Source organism: Aristolochia californica, unplaced genomic scaffold (genome assembly GCF_029961685.1).
Source record: "Aristolochia californica isolate CCGP_79_NKW_82.1479 unplaced genomic scaffold, dmAriCali1.0.hap1 SCAF_57, whole genome shotgun sequence".
NCBI classification, from domain to species: domain Eukaryota; kingdom Viridiplantae; phylum Streptophyta; class Magnoliopsida; order Piperales; family Aristolochiaceae; genus Aristolochia; species Aristolochia californica.
Genome location: NW_027182254.1, coordinates 36,614 through 47,500, shown reverse-complemented (window position 1 = coordinate 47,500; position 10,887 = coordinate 36,614). Strand labels below are relative to the sequence as shown.

The window sequence follows — 10,887 nt, the reverse complement described above, 5'->3', positions numbered from 1 at the left end:
CATTTGGCACGGTGCTAGAACCTTGTTCAGAGATGTTTTTGCTGGGATTGACCCAGATTTGGATGCTCAAGTCGAATTTGGGGCATTCCAAAAACTTGGAGATCCAACTACAAGGAGACAAGTAGTTTGATACAACGTTGTTCTGGTCTGGTATCATTCGCCTCTTTTTTTTTGATTTAGCATAGGTATAGGCGGGGTACCGGAGACATTTTGATTTTCATTATTGCTTTTCTTTAAATATTACCCTTTCCTTGTCTGGGAAATGATCCCAAATGCACAGGTGTGGAAGCTATAATTGTAAACCACGATCGAATCTATGGAAGCATGGGTTTATACATTCCTGTAAATTTCTACTCTAGGGAGAATTTCTTTCGCTATCTTTTTCGAGACCCGCCTAGGATTTCGACTAAAAAGATGAAATTCTTTTTCATTATCTCAATTGAAGTAATGAGCCTCCCAACTAATAGGGGAGGTTCATCATTTCAACTAGTCTCCGTGTTCCTCGAACGGATCTCTTAGTTGTTGAGAGGGCTGCCCAAAAGCGGTATATAAGGCATACCCAGTAAAGCTTACAAGTGAACCGGATATAGAGATGGCGACTAAGGTTGCTGTTTCCATTATTAGCAAATTTCAAGACCACGATATGGTGGATCTACGTTACGACAAGATCGTTTATTTACAACGGAATAGTATACAAAGTCAACAGATCTCAACCAATGCAATAGGATTTATGGCTACACAAACCGTTGAGGACAGTTCTAGATCTGGGCCAAGAAGAACTCTTACAGGGGATTTATTGAAACCATTGAATTCGGAATATGGTAAAGTAGCTCCTGGATGGGGAACTACCCCCTTAATGGGTGTCGCAATGGCTCTATTTGCGATATTCCTATCTATTATTTTGGAGATTTCTAATTCTTCCGTTTTACTGGATGGAATTTCAATGAGTTAGGCCCACAAGAACAACGAAGTCCTAGCTTTTGAATCAAAAATGAATCACTTAGGACTCGGATTTCTGGACCATTCTGGTAGTTCTACCGCGGAATTTCGTTGTTTCGGTAGTTCCGGAATATGAGTGTGTGACTTGTTATAATTGATCCTATTGATAGTGCAGAAATGGGTCTGTCATCTCATCTCAATGGAGATGGTTCTGCCCCGTCGGATATTTATTCGAGTATCTGGAGCACGGAATACATGGAATAGCTCAAGAGAAATATTTAAACTATGATTCATACCTACTATTCAGACCTCGCGACCGGACTCCTACTCCAAAAATTCTCAAAGAGGTATTTCATAAATCGAACGATTTTTTCTCTTTCCGAATCGTGTTTATTTTGACCGAGGGACAAATCTTTCTCTGGATTTTGAGTCATAACATCCATTCATTAAGTAAGTGATGATCAAATGGTTCTTACTCAGAGAACCTTTGGGCTTAGCTTTAGGGCGAATCATCGTGGTTCTAGTATGAATCTGAGGTTTCAATCAAATCATAGGGTCTCAACAAGAGAATTCCTATCAATAGTAAACAAAATGACGCACAAACAACAAATCAAATAAGAAAATAGGGGAAGAGAAAATTCAAGAGGCCTGTAACGATCAATATAAAGACGGATGAGCCCACTTGAGATTTGAGCATTATCATCAAAAAAGGGGGATTTCGGATTTTGGTTCCTTCATACCCTCAGAGATGTTTGAACCAAGTTATTAAGAAATTTCAAACTTTCTATTACATATCTGTTTTAACCAGTATTTTGGTGTTTCCGCTTGAGCCGTACGAGATTGAATTTGCATATACGGTTCTTAGGGGGGTCTGTCGGTTTACCTATCTCAATAAAGTATATGATTGGTTCGAGGAACGTCTCGAGATTCAGGCGATTGCCGATGATATAACTAGTAAATATGTTCCTCCTCATGTCAACATATTTGATTGTCTAGGGGGGATCACACTGACTTGTTTTTTAGTACAAGTGGCTACGGGTTTTGCTATGACTTTTGACTATCGTCCGACCGTTACGGAGGCTTTTGCCTCTGTTCAATACATAATGAAAGAAGCCTACTTTGGTTGGTTAATCCGATCAGTGCATCGATGGTCAGCAAGTATGATGGTTCTAATGATGATCCTGCACGTATTTCGTGTCTATCTCACAGGTGGATTTAAAAAACCTCGCGAATTGACTTGGGTTACGGGTGTGGTTTTGGCTGTATTGACTGCATCTTTTGGTGTAACTGGTTATTCCTTACCTTGGGACCGGTTATTGGGCAGTCAAAATCGTGACAGGCGTACCTGAAGCGATTCCTGTAATAGGTTCGCCTTTGGTAGAGCTATTACGTGGAAGTGCTAGTGTGGGTCAATCCACTTTGACCCGTTTTTATAGTTTACACACTTTTGTATTACCTCTTCTTACTGCCGTATTTATGTTAATGCACTTCCCAATGATACGTAAGCAAGGTATTTCAGGTCCTTTATAGAGAAGACATACTATAGATATTTGTAATTGATCATATATCATTTCGTTTCGGCGAGGAACTTGCGTATTTCATTGCTACAAATATGGATTATTTCAAATCAAAAAATGACGTAAGTAATAAAAGGGGCTTCTTCTCTACAGATACTGCCCAAGTCTAATCCCACCCTAGTCTTCCGGGGACCTCCTAGCAGAAAGAGTTCATAGTTTGGCCCATCCCTGCTAATCCACCTTGAAGATCTCTAAATGTGTGGACCGGCGAAACTGCCCCTTAGCAAGGGGTGAGGGGGCGAAAGCGGAACCCCACCTATCTTCTCTTTGATTTTTCCTAACTTTCTCCGCTACTCTGAGGAACCATAGACCCCCCAGAATAGGAGAATGGAAGAAAGCTTAACCAAGTATATTAAAAATGGCCATACGGGTCGGCACCACCCTATGGGCTTTTTGACTATTTGTGTATATGATCGAAAGACGTTGACCATATACCAATCCAGGAAGTTCCGCATAGGCCAACCCGAACTCAGTCCAATTTCCCGAAAGGGATATCCCCTTCTAGCAAGTTGAGTTCTGAGTTTCGTGCTTCTTGCTAGCCGAGGAACAACCTTAGCGAGGATCGACCAAAAAGGGCGCCCGATCTCTTTCTATGGCAATTCGGTGAGAACGGGGACCTATCTCCCCTAGTCCGATCCCTAACAGCCAATCAAGCAGAGTGGTAGGAGAATTCATTCTACAACCTAGGTCTTCCCTCAGAGGACGTCAGGCACGATGGTTCAAGTTACCATAGACGACCCGTAACCCGTAAAAAGACAGATCAATTTAGGGATCGACGAAGACCCGACAGCTGTTCACAGGTACCCTTACTTTGAGTAAGGTCCTTCCCGCACCCCCCCATCTACATCCAACTGTGACAATGATCCTAGGCTTCCACTATCCGCACCATTCTCTTTACCCTACAGTCAGAAGTTGGCTTCTGATATTGGAATGAAAGGTGATCACGTCCTGGAGAAAAGGCACCAGGCCTTGATCCCCTTCAGTAACCTTTTCTTAACACATGGTTTTCATTAGGGGAGAAAGAGTCCGTCCCGACGACTCCTCCCAAAAAAGTGATTGTCTTTCAATCAATTCGAAGTAGTCTTGGTTACAGCCTTTGATATGGGTAGAAGGTCTCAAGGGATCTGTGATTGCCGCGATTCTCCTCAGGTTGGCTACCTGTCTCTACGGGAACCCTAACCCAAGTCGCCTCTCGCAGGCGGATCGTCTTCTTTTTTTTAGGTTCTAGTACTCGTGATGAACTCGGCGCTCTGGTTTCATAGGATCCTAGTGTTCGAGCAGTTCTTTCGCTCCTCATGCCAAGGAATCGTTCTCCTTCTCGTTCTACGTCCGTATTTCTCTCTTTTATATTTTCTTGATTATTCATTGCTTACCCATCTCCGGGTCATCAGCTGCAGGCTAACCCCCGGTGGCTCCGTATGGGGTTTTCCTTTCCCTTTCTGCTCCTCTTCTTACTGTGACTGTGCTTTGGCGGGACTATTAATATCTAAATATAAGGTTCTAACTCCTCTCATGCCGTGCTGTGACAACTCTTCCTGTTCCCCTATTTGTCTTTCCTTTCGATAGATATAGCCGGCAGCTCATTCTTCCATTTCCCTCCTCCTTTCCGAAAGACAACAAAGACGAAATGGTTTGCCAGCAAAACTGCTGAAGCAGAGGTTTACAAACTTTTTTCGGCGTAGGAGACCGCATGCGCGCGATGGAACAGGGAATAAAGGGCCTCGAGAGGAGGCTACAAATGCTGCGAAATGAGCAGCAAGAGCTTTTGGTTCAGGCCTCCGTAGCGAGCGAGCGGCCCGACTCTAACAACTAAGATTATCTATATGCAAAGATGATCTATGTAGTTCGCGTCGACTTACAAGTTGATAACCTCGTTCTAGTCGATTATGTTAAGCTAGCTATTATAAACGTTCACCTCAATAGAAAGAAATATCATATCACCTTATTCTGATATATAAGATAATATAAGCATTCTCTTGTAGCTGTATTTATGGATGGCCGCGGGGCTCTCTATTTCAACGGGTTCCTTTTGCACATTCAAATAGAAATATACAATTTCAAAACCTCCCCGTCGGGCCCTCTCAATGACTTTGCGCCACAGTGATGATCTTGATTCCATGGATCACTGAAGCATTGATTCTGTAATCCAACAGTCCTCCACTTAGTACCTGGACGATTGCTGTTGATGGGGCGAGGGCGGTGGGTTGGGAAGGTAGCTTGGGCTACGTAAAGTGAAGCCAGCAACGCGCGTTAGCTGAAACTGAAGCAAGGCAAACTCTCCTTGTTGAAAAACAGAGTGCTTCGAAAGGCGGCCGGCCCCTCCATTATAAGTCACACTAATAAGGAAATAGCTGATTTTCGGTAAGGACTCGGCTCCGCTCGGATGACTTGCTCATATCCCTTAAGAGCAAATTCTTCAGGCCTCATATTTCGTCCAGACCATTTGGCCCGAACTATGGAAGCCAAAGCGAAGGGAATAGGAGGAAGAGGAGAAGGTGTCAGTTTCAGCAGGCCTCCGTGGGATATCCGATAAAGGGTGTCTTCTCGGCGGGCCTCAGCCGAAGCAAAGTCTTCGGCCGGGTTCCATTTTAAACCCCAGAATTTCTCATACGACCTAATAGACTTGACTATTTGAAAGTCAGATAAGGGCTTACTGGAAGAGCTTTTCGTCTTCGGCGTCCGACTTGAGTCCGCCGATGCCGTGCTCGACCGGGGCCAACAAAGACCGTAATTACATAGATAACTGCTCCTCTCGGTCGAACCGTACGGCGGCCGGAAAGAAAGACGACCTCACCTTCTCGTAGATGGTGTCAGTGAGAGCTACTGTAGTATCCCCCGTTGACCTTCTTTTGTAGATAGAATCTTCAATGAGTGGAAACAAGACCAGACTTGCTCCGCAGTACGAGCCTCATACAGAGCCGCGCCCCTTTGATATGATGAGAAGAAGAGGGGCCGCCCTCTTTTCTTTTCCGCACCAATCCTTATTTACTACTCCATTTTCTTTGGGGGTGTATAGCTCAGTTGGTAGAGCATTGGGCTTTTAACCTAATGGTCGCAGGTTCAAGTCCTGCTATACCCAAACCTACCTTACACTCTACTATGAGTAAGGATGCGTAGTCGCGTTCAAAGATCACTCTTTGGTCGGGGTGAGGTAAGGAGTAGTATCAGAGTGGCTCGGTCATCGATAGGCCTCTCCTTATTCATTCTATAGGGCGGGGCTGCGGACCAACAATCCATAGTAGAGGGCTGGCTCATCAATCGAACACGGAGCGGAGCATCTGGGGCCCTTATGGCTCCAATTGCGTACAGGTGCTTTCTACTTCTCTAAATAGTGCCTGAAGCCCCTATTGCGAGAAGGTGCCCTTTAGGCCCAAAATCTAAATAGAGCTTGACGCGCGAGAGGGGCATGTGCGCATGGCAGCAAGTGGGCTTGTGCGCTAGAAGCGGGCGTGTGCGAAAGCTAAACGCCTTGTTGTTTTTGGTGATGTAGTCCCGAAGGCAAGTCTCAAGCGTAACCAACCCCGTATCTCACTTAAAGGCTTCTTTCAAGGAATCCCTTCGCTCCACTCTCACTCAAGCTGGTGCATTAGAGTCAATCATGCCCAGCTTGCTCAAGATACTCTGAATGCGATCACGCCCAAGGGACTTTGTTCATATGTCGGCTAACTGATCTTCGGTCTTCACATATGGAGTGCAAATTTCCTTTGAGACAACCTTTTCCCTCAAAAAGTGCATTAAAGACAGGGCCACCTCTATATGTTTTGTCCTTTCATGGAAGACCAGATGGATATGTGGATAGCAGCTTGGTTGTCCCTTTCTAGTAAGGGGGGCTGGTCCAGAAACAAAAAAACCAAGCTCCTGCATGAAACTCTTGAGCCAGACCAACTCACACTCCGTATGAGCCATAGCCCTATACCCCTACTTCTTTAGGCTCTGCACTCGATCTCGCCACACCTTAAAGTACTATCGGCTGTTTTTTGCTTTGTAACGTGACTAGGTTACCTCCATAAAGAGTACTGTACCCAGTAGTGGAGCGCCTATCACAATGTGAGCCAGCCCAGTCCGCATCGGAATAAGCAGATAGTGTAAAGTGACCATGGTTACCATATAGGATCCCTTTACCAGGAGATGCCTTGAGATACCAAAGAATCCGATGAACTGCTTCTAAATGAGGAACTGACGGGCATGAATTGGCTCACTACACCAACAGCGTAGGTAAGGTCCGGTCTCGTAATAGTGAGGTGGATTAGCTTCCCAACTAACCTCTGATACGCTCTAGAATCCGTTCCCCTTCTTCAGTGCTGAGACGATGATGAACCTCCATAGGCGAGTCTATAGGCTTCGCACCAAGTTTTCCTGTTTCCCGAAGAAGATCAAGAACGTACTTCTCTGGGAGATCAAAATGCCACGTTTAGATCGAGCAACTTCGATACCCAACCAGTCTCTTAGTTCTCCAAGATCTTTGATGTCAAAAACTTGACCCGCCTTTAATTCCTTGATGGATTTACCATCATCACCAGTAAGGACAAGATCTTCCACATACACTAGAAGAACAGTTGTTCCTTCGGCCCTTCGTTTGATGAACACGGAGTAGTCTGCATGGCACCGCCTGAACCCAATCTCTACCATAGCCCCACTAAATCTCTCAAACTACGCTCTGGGAGACTGTTTGAGACCGTAGATTGCTTTCCTGAGTTTGCACACTTTGCCTTCCTCCCCCAACCACGTGAATCCAGGTGGAGGAGTCATATATACGGATTCAAGAAGGTAACCAAAAAAAGAAGGCATTCTTGACATCCAGTTGATATAGAGGCCATCCCTTGTTGGCTGCAATGGAAAGGAGAAGGCGAACTGATTTAATCTTTGCAACGGGGGCAAAGGTTTCTTCATAATCAACGCCATAAGCCCGTCTAGTTAATGGGTGAACCCCAAAGCTACTAACCGGGCCAACTATCTTTCTATGGACCCATCAGGCCTTCACGGTATAAACCCATCTGCATCCCCCCCCTCTCGACCCTCAAAAGTCGGGAATAGGGTGAGTTGACCGTGTGTCCTAGCACATTGCTAAACAATTTCATAATTGTATTGAAACTCCATAATATTACGCAATGGAACCCTCTTTCAAAACACCTTTATTTGGTATTATTGAAAGGCTAGGCGTGCTAAGGAGGCGCTTCTTTGAAGCCCTCGTCGCATAGTTGGACTTTTTAATAAAGTGAAACTGTGCCTCTTCGACTGTCTAACTAAGGAACGGTGTATAGCTAAATACCTTTTCGTTTGTTGGCTGGTGAGTTTTCGCAGAAAGGCGGGCTGGTTAAATACGGCCGGCCCTATATTTATTCCGCAGTATGTCTTATGAGATACGGAGGAGGGACTTTCGATCGCCATTTGGCCCTTTCCTGTGTCACTCACCCGATGCGGCTTACCACGCTGCATTCCTTCTTTTCATAGAAGAATTATTAAGAGAAGGGACGCGAGGGCAGATAAGCTAGTTAAGCTCTATTTGTCGATGTTCTCTCTCTCGAAGTTAGTCTTAATTAGAAAGAAGACTAATTTTGAGAGAGAGTCTTGTAAAACCTCCGTCTGTCGTCCCATATGAGCTTCTTAGCGATTTGGGCGAGAAATGCGTGGGTCTGGCTTCAAGGTATTGCCCTCGTCTATTCGACATTCCTATGGATGTCGGTTTACGATGGTTACCCGTGTGGTCATCCTCACCGGTGAAAGATTCGGCACCAAAAGTGTCTGGAGAAGAAAATTCTCCTTTTCATCGTATGATATGGGAGTTGTTTTCCATATCATTATGGGATAAAGCAACGATTCTTGGAACATCGGATCCTAATAGACCTTCTTGTTCCTCTCGTTTGTGGCCATTTAAGCCAGAGCATCTGGAGTGGGCCGCTCGGTACTTTCAACCGTTGTATTGCTATTTTGATTTTCCGTTGATTGTCTTCCCGGGCAGATGATCCGAACTTTGGGTCTTTTTCTTGGTCGTTAAACCTAGGTGTTGACGATCTTGAATCGATCTATTGTAAAGCTGCCGCTACAATGACTTCCCTTTTAACATACAGTTAAACATACTGTACAAAGCTGCTTGGTAAGTGTTTTGATGATGATGATAGCTTACTTATGAAGTACCCTTTAGGACGACTTGGGTTCAAGGAGGAAGGTGCTGGTTTCTTTTGATCTCAGCCTCGCACCAGACCATTAACTCGCAGTCAGACGGCGGCGAGCCTTGCTGAGAAGAAGCCAACCTTAAAGAGACGGTTGGTTAAGGCCGCCGAAAAGGTTCCATCTTCGCCACTCCCTTCCGTCCGCGAGAGGAGGAAAAGGGTGACTGTCTCGTCAGACTCAGAATAAGTGGACGAGACGCCTCCCGCGGATAAGCGCCAAAAGATGAAGGAGCCACCCCTCCATAAGAATGAAGAACAGACGGCGACCGAAGTACAAGCGGGGCAAGGTTCGCCCTCTCAGAACGATCCGCCCCATATCAGTATTGACAGCGAAATGCAGAAGGATGACCGACCCTCGGAGGGTGACTCTCCAAAAGCATGCACGGAGACTGTCGCAGGATTTTCAACGCTTATCTCGTCCTCTTTCGGCCTGACCGAACTGAAATCAAAGGGGCGCAACGGCTTTTCATAGGCGGAGGCTTGAGCGCTTTCTGGCTCGCTTCAAGCCTGAAAACGCAAGATGTTTTCTTTCTACTTGGCTAAGATGTCTTCTTTCTTTCATTCTCATTGATGAATGAATTTGCAAGGAAAGGATGTCCAAATAGTCTTCTTTCTTTCATTCTCATTTCTTCAATTCATTCTCATTTCTTCAATTCTTTCATTCGTCTTTATTCAATTCATTATCTTTCTAAATTGATGAATGAATTTGCAAGTGAAAATAGTCTTCTTTCTTTCATTCTCATTTCATTCATTGTAATTTCATTCTTTCATTCTCATTTCTTCAATTCTTTACATTTCATTCTTTCATAAATTCTTTCTTCTTTTTTCTTTTCCTTTTTCAATCTCCATAGCAACTTCATAAGAAGGGCTGGCTTGGTTGAAGTCCACCTCCTTCGTTAAGGTGATTGATAAAATCAAGAATATATAAAAGATTTTTTGTATGGATGTTAGTAAGGATGAACATGACGAGGTCTTATTGCAAGACTGAAAGTCTTTTATTTAAATGAGAATTCAAACATATCTATATCAATCTTGTGGCAATTTCCTCTTCAATTCAAAAAAAATCAAGATGCACTTTGAAGGAGTAGGAAAGGCAACTCTGGGAATTCGGATTATGGTGGGGTCATAAGAGATGGCAATGGTGCTGTCATGTGGAATTGAACTGGTCTCCTCTAGGGATCAAAGATGCAACCTTTGCAGAAGCAGAAACTCTCCAGCATGGCCATTGTTTTGTCCAAACTATAGATTCTTTTCAAGTCATCATATCAAATAGGGTTCTCTTAACATGATTAGATGGGCGAATGGTAATGATCAAGAAACCTTTGCGCCTATGCTTTATCCTGATAAAACATTTATCAAGATTAGTGTTGTTCAAATTCATCATGTGAAGGGGGAAGCGACTCATTTAGCTGACCGTCAGGCTAACTTGGGTGTTAGGCTGCAGTCTTGTAGTCAGTGGATGGGAGGTCTTCCATTCCAGAAGAGATTGTAATTTCACACTTTCCCCCACTTCTCATCTCTCTCTGGGACTTGTTCCCTCTTCTTATCAGCGCTTTATAGATAGGCATTTTTCTTTATCATGCTTGGCCCAAAAAAAGGTAGCCGAGCCGAAGGAGCTCTCACAAATAGAAAGAATTTGAGTACCACGGAGAAAAGCTAGCTGGATAAAGAAGACAGGGATCGCCCGCTCGGCAATGCGACCTTGGAGAGGAGACAAAACACTTGAATTTCATGTAACAATTGAAACTCAAATTAAAAAGCTTTTTCGATATATGAACAAGATAACCATGGAAGAGTTGGTGAACATTGTTCTGACTCATAGCTCTAAGATGACTAGCATGAATGAGCCAGCTTCAACACCACCTAGACTCTGACAGACTTGCACTGACCTCAACATAAAAGGATGAGCCTGGTCTGTCTATTTGTACGCATTGGCTTAACTCACTCCTGACCTCCCTATTTTCTGCCAAGGACACATAATGATAACTGCCTGGTAAGGGCTGCTACGGTTTGATAAGAAACAGTTTGGAAGTGTCCCGCTTAGTTAACAAACATCGAGTTTGGAGTCGGGGCAGCATGGATACGAGACTATTGAAGTTCAGTTCGGAATAATTTGAGTTTTCTATCTTCAGATTACCAAATTGGAGAATCACCAAGGCCTTTCAGCGATTCGACGCGCCCCCGCTAGACGCTTCACCTAC

General features: G+C 44.3%; 1 non-coding gene and 1 pseudogene across 1 annotated transcript; both read left to right on the top strand.

Moving 5' to 3' along the window:
* The first annotated feature begins 592 nt into the window (after positions 1 to 592).
* Positions 593 to 2,580, top strand: LOC137967016 (cytochrome b6-like; annotated as a pseudogene).
* Positions 2,581 to 5,522: 2,942 nt separating this feature from the next.
* TRNAK-UUU (transfer RNA lysine (anticodon UUU)) lies at positions 5,523 to 5,595 on the top strand. Its single transcript has one exon. It is a non-coding gene; the product is annotated as a tRNA-Lys (tRNA).
* Positions 5,596 to 10,887: the final 5,292 nt, after the last annotated feature.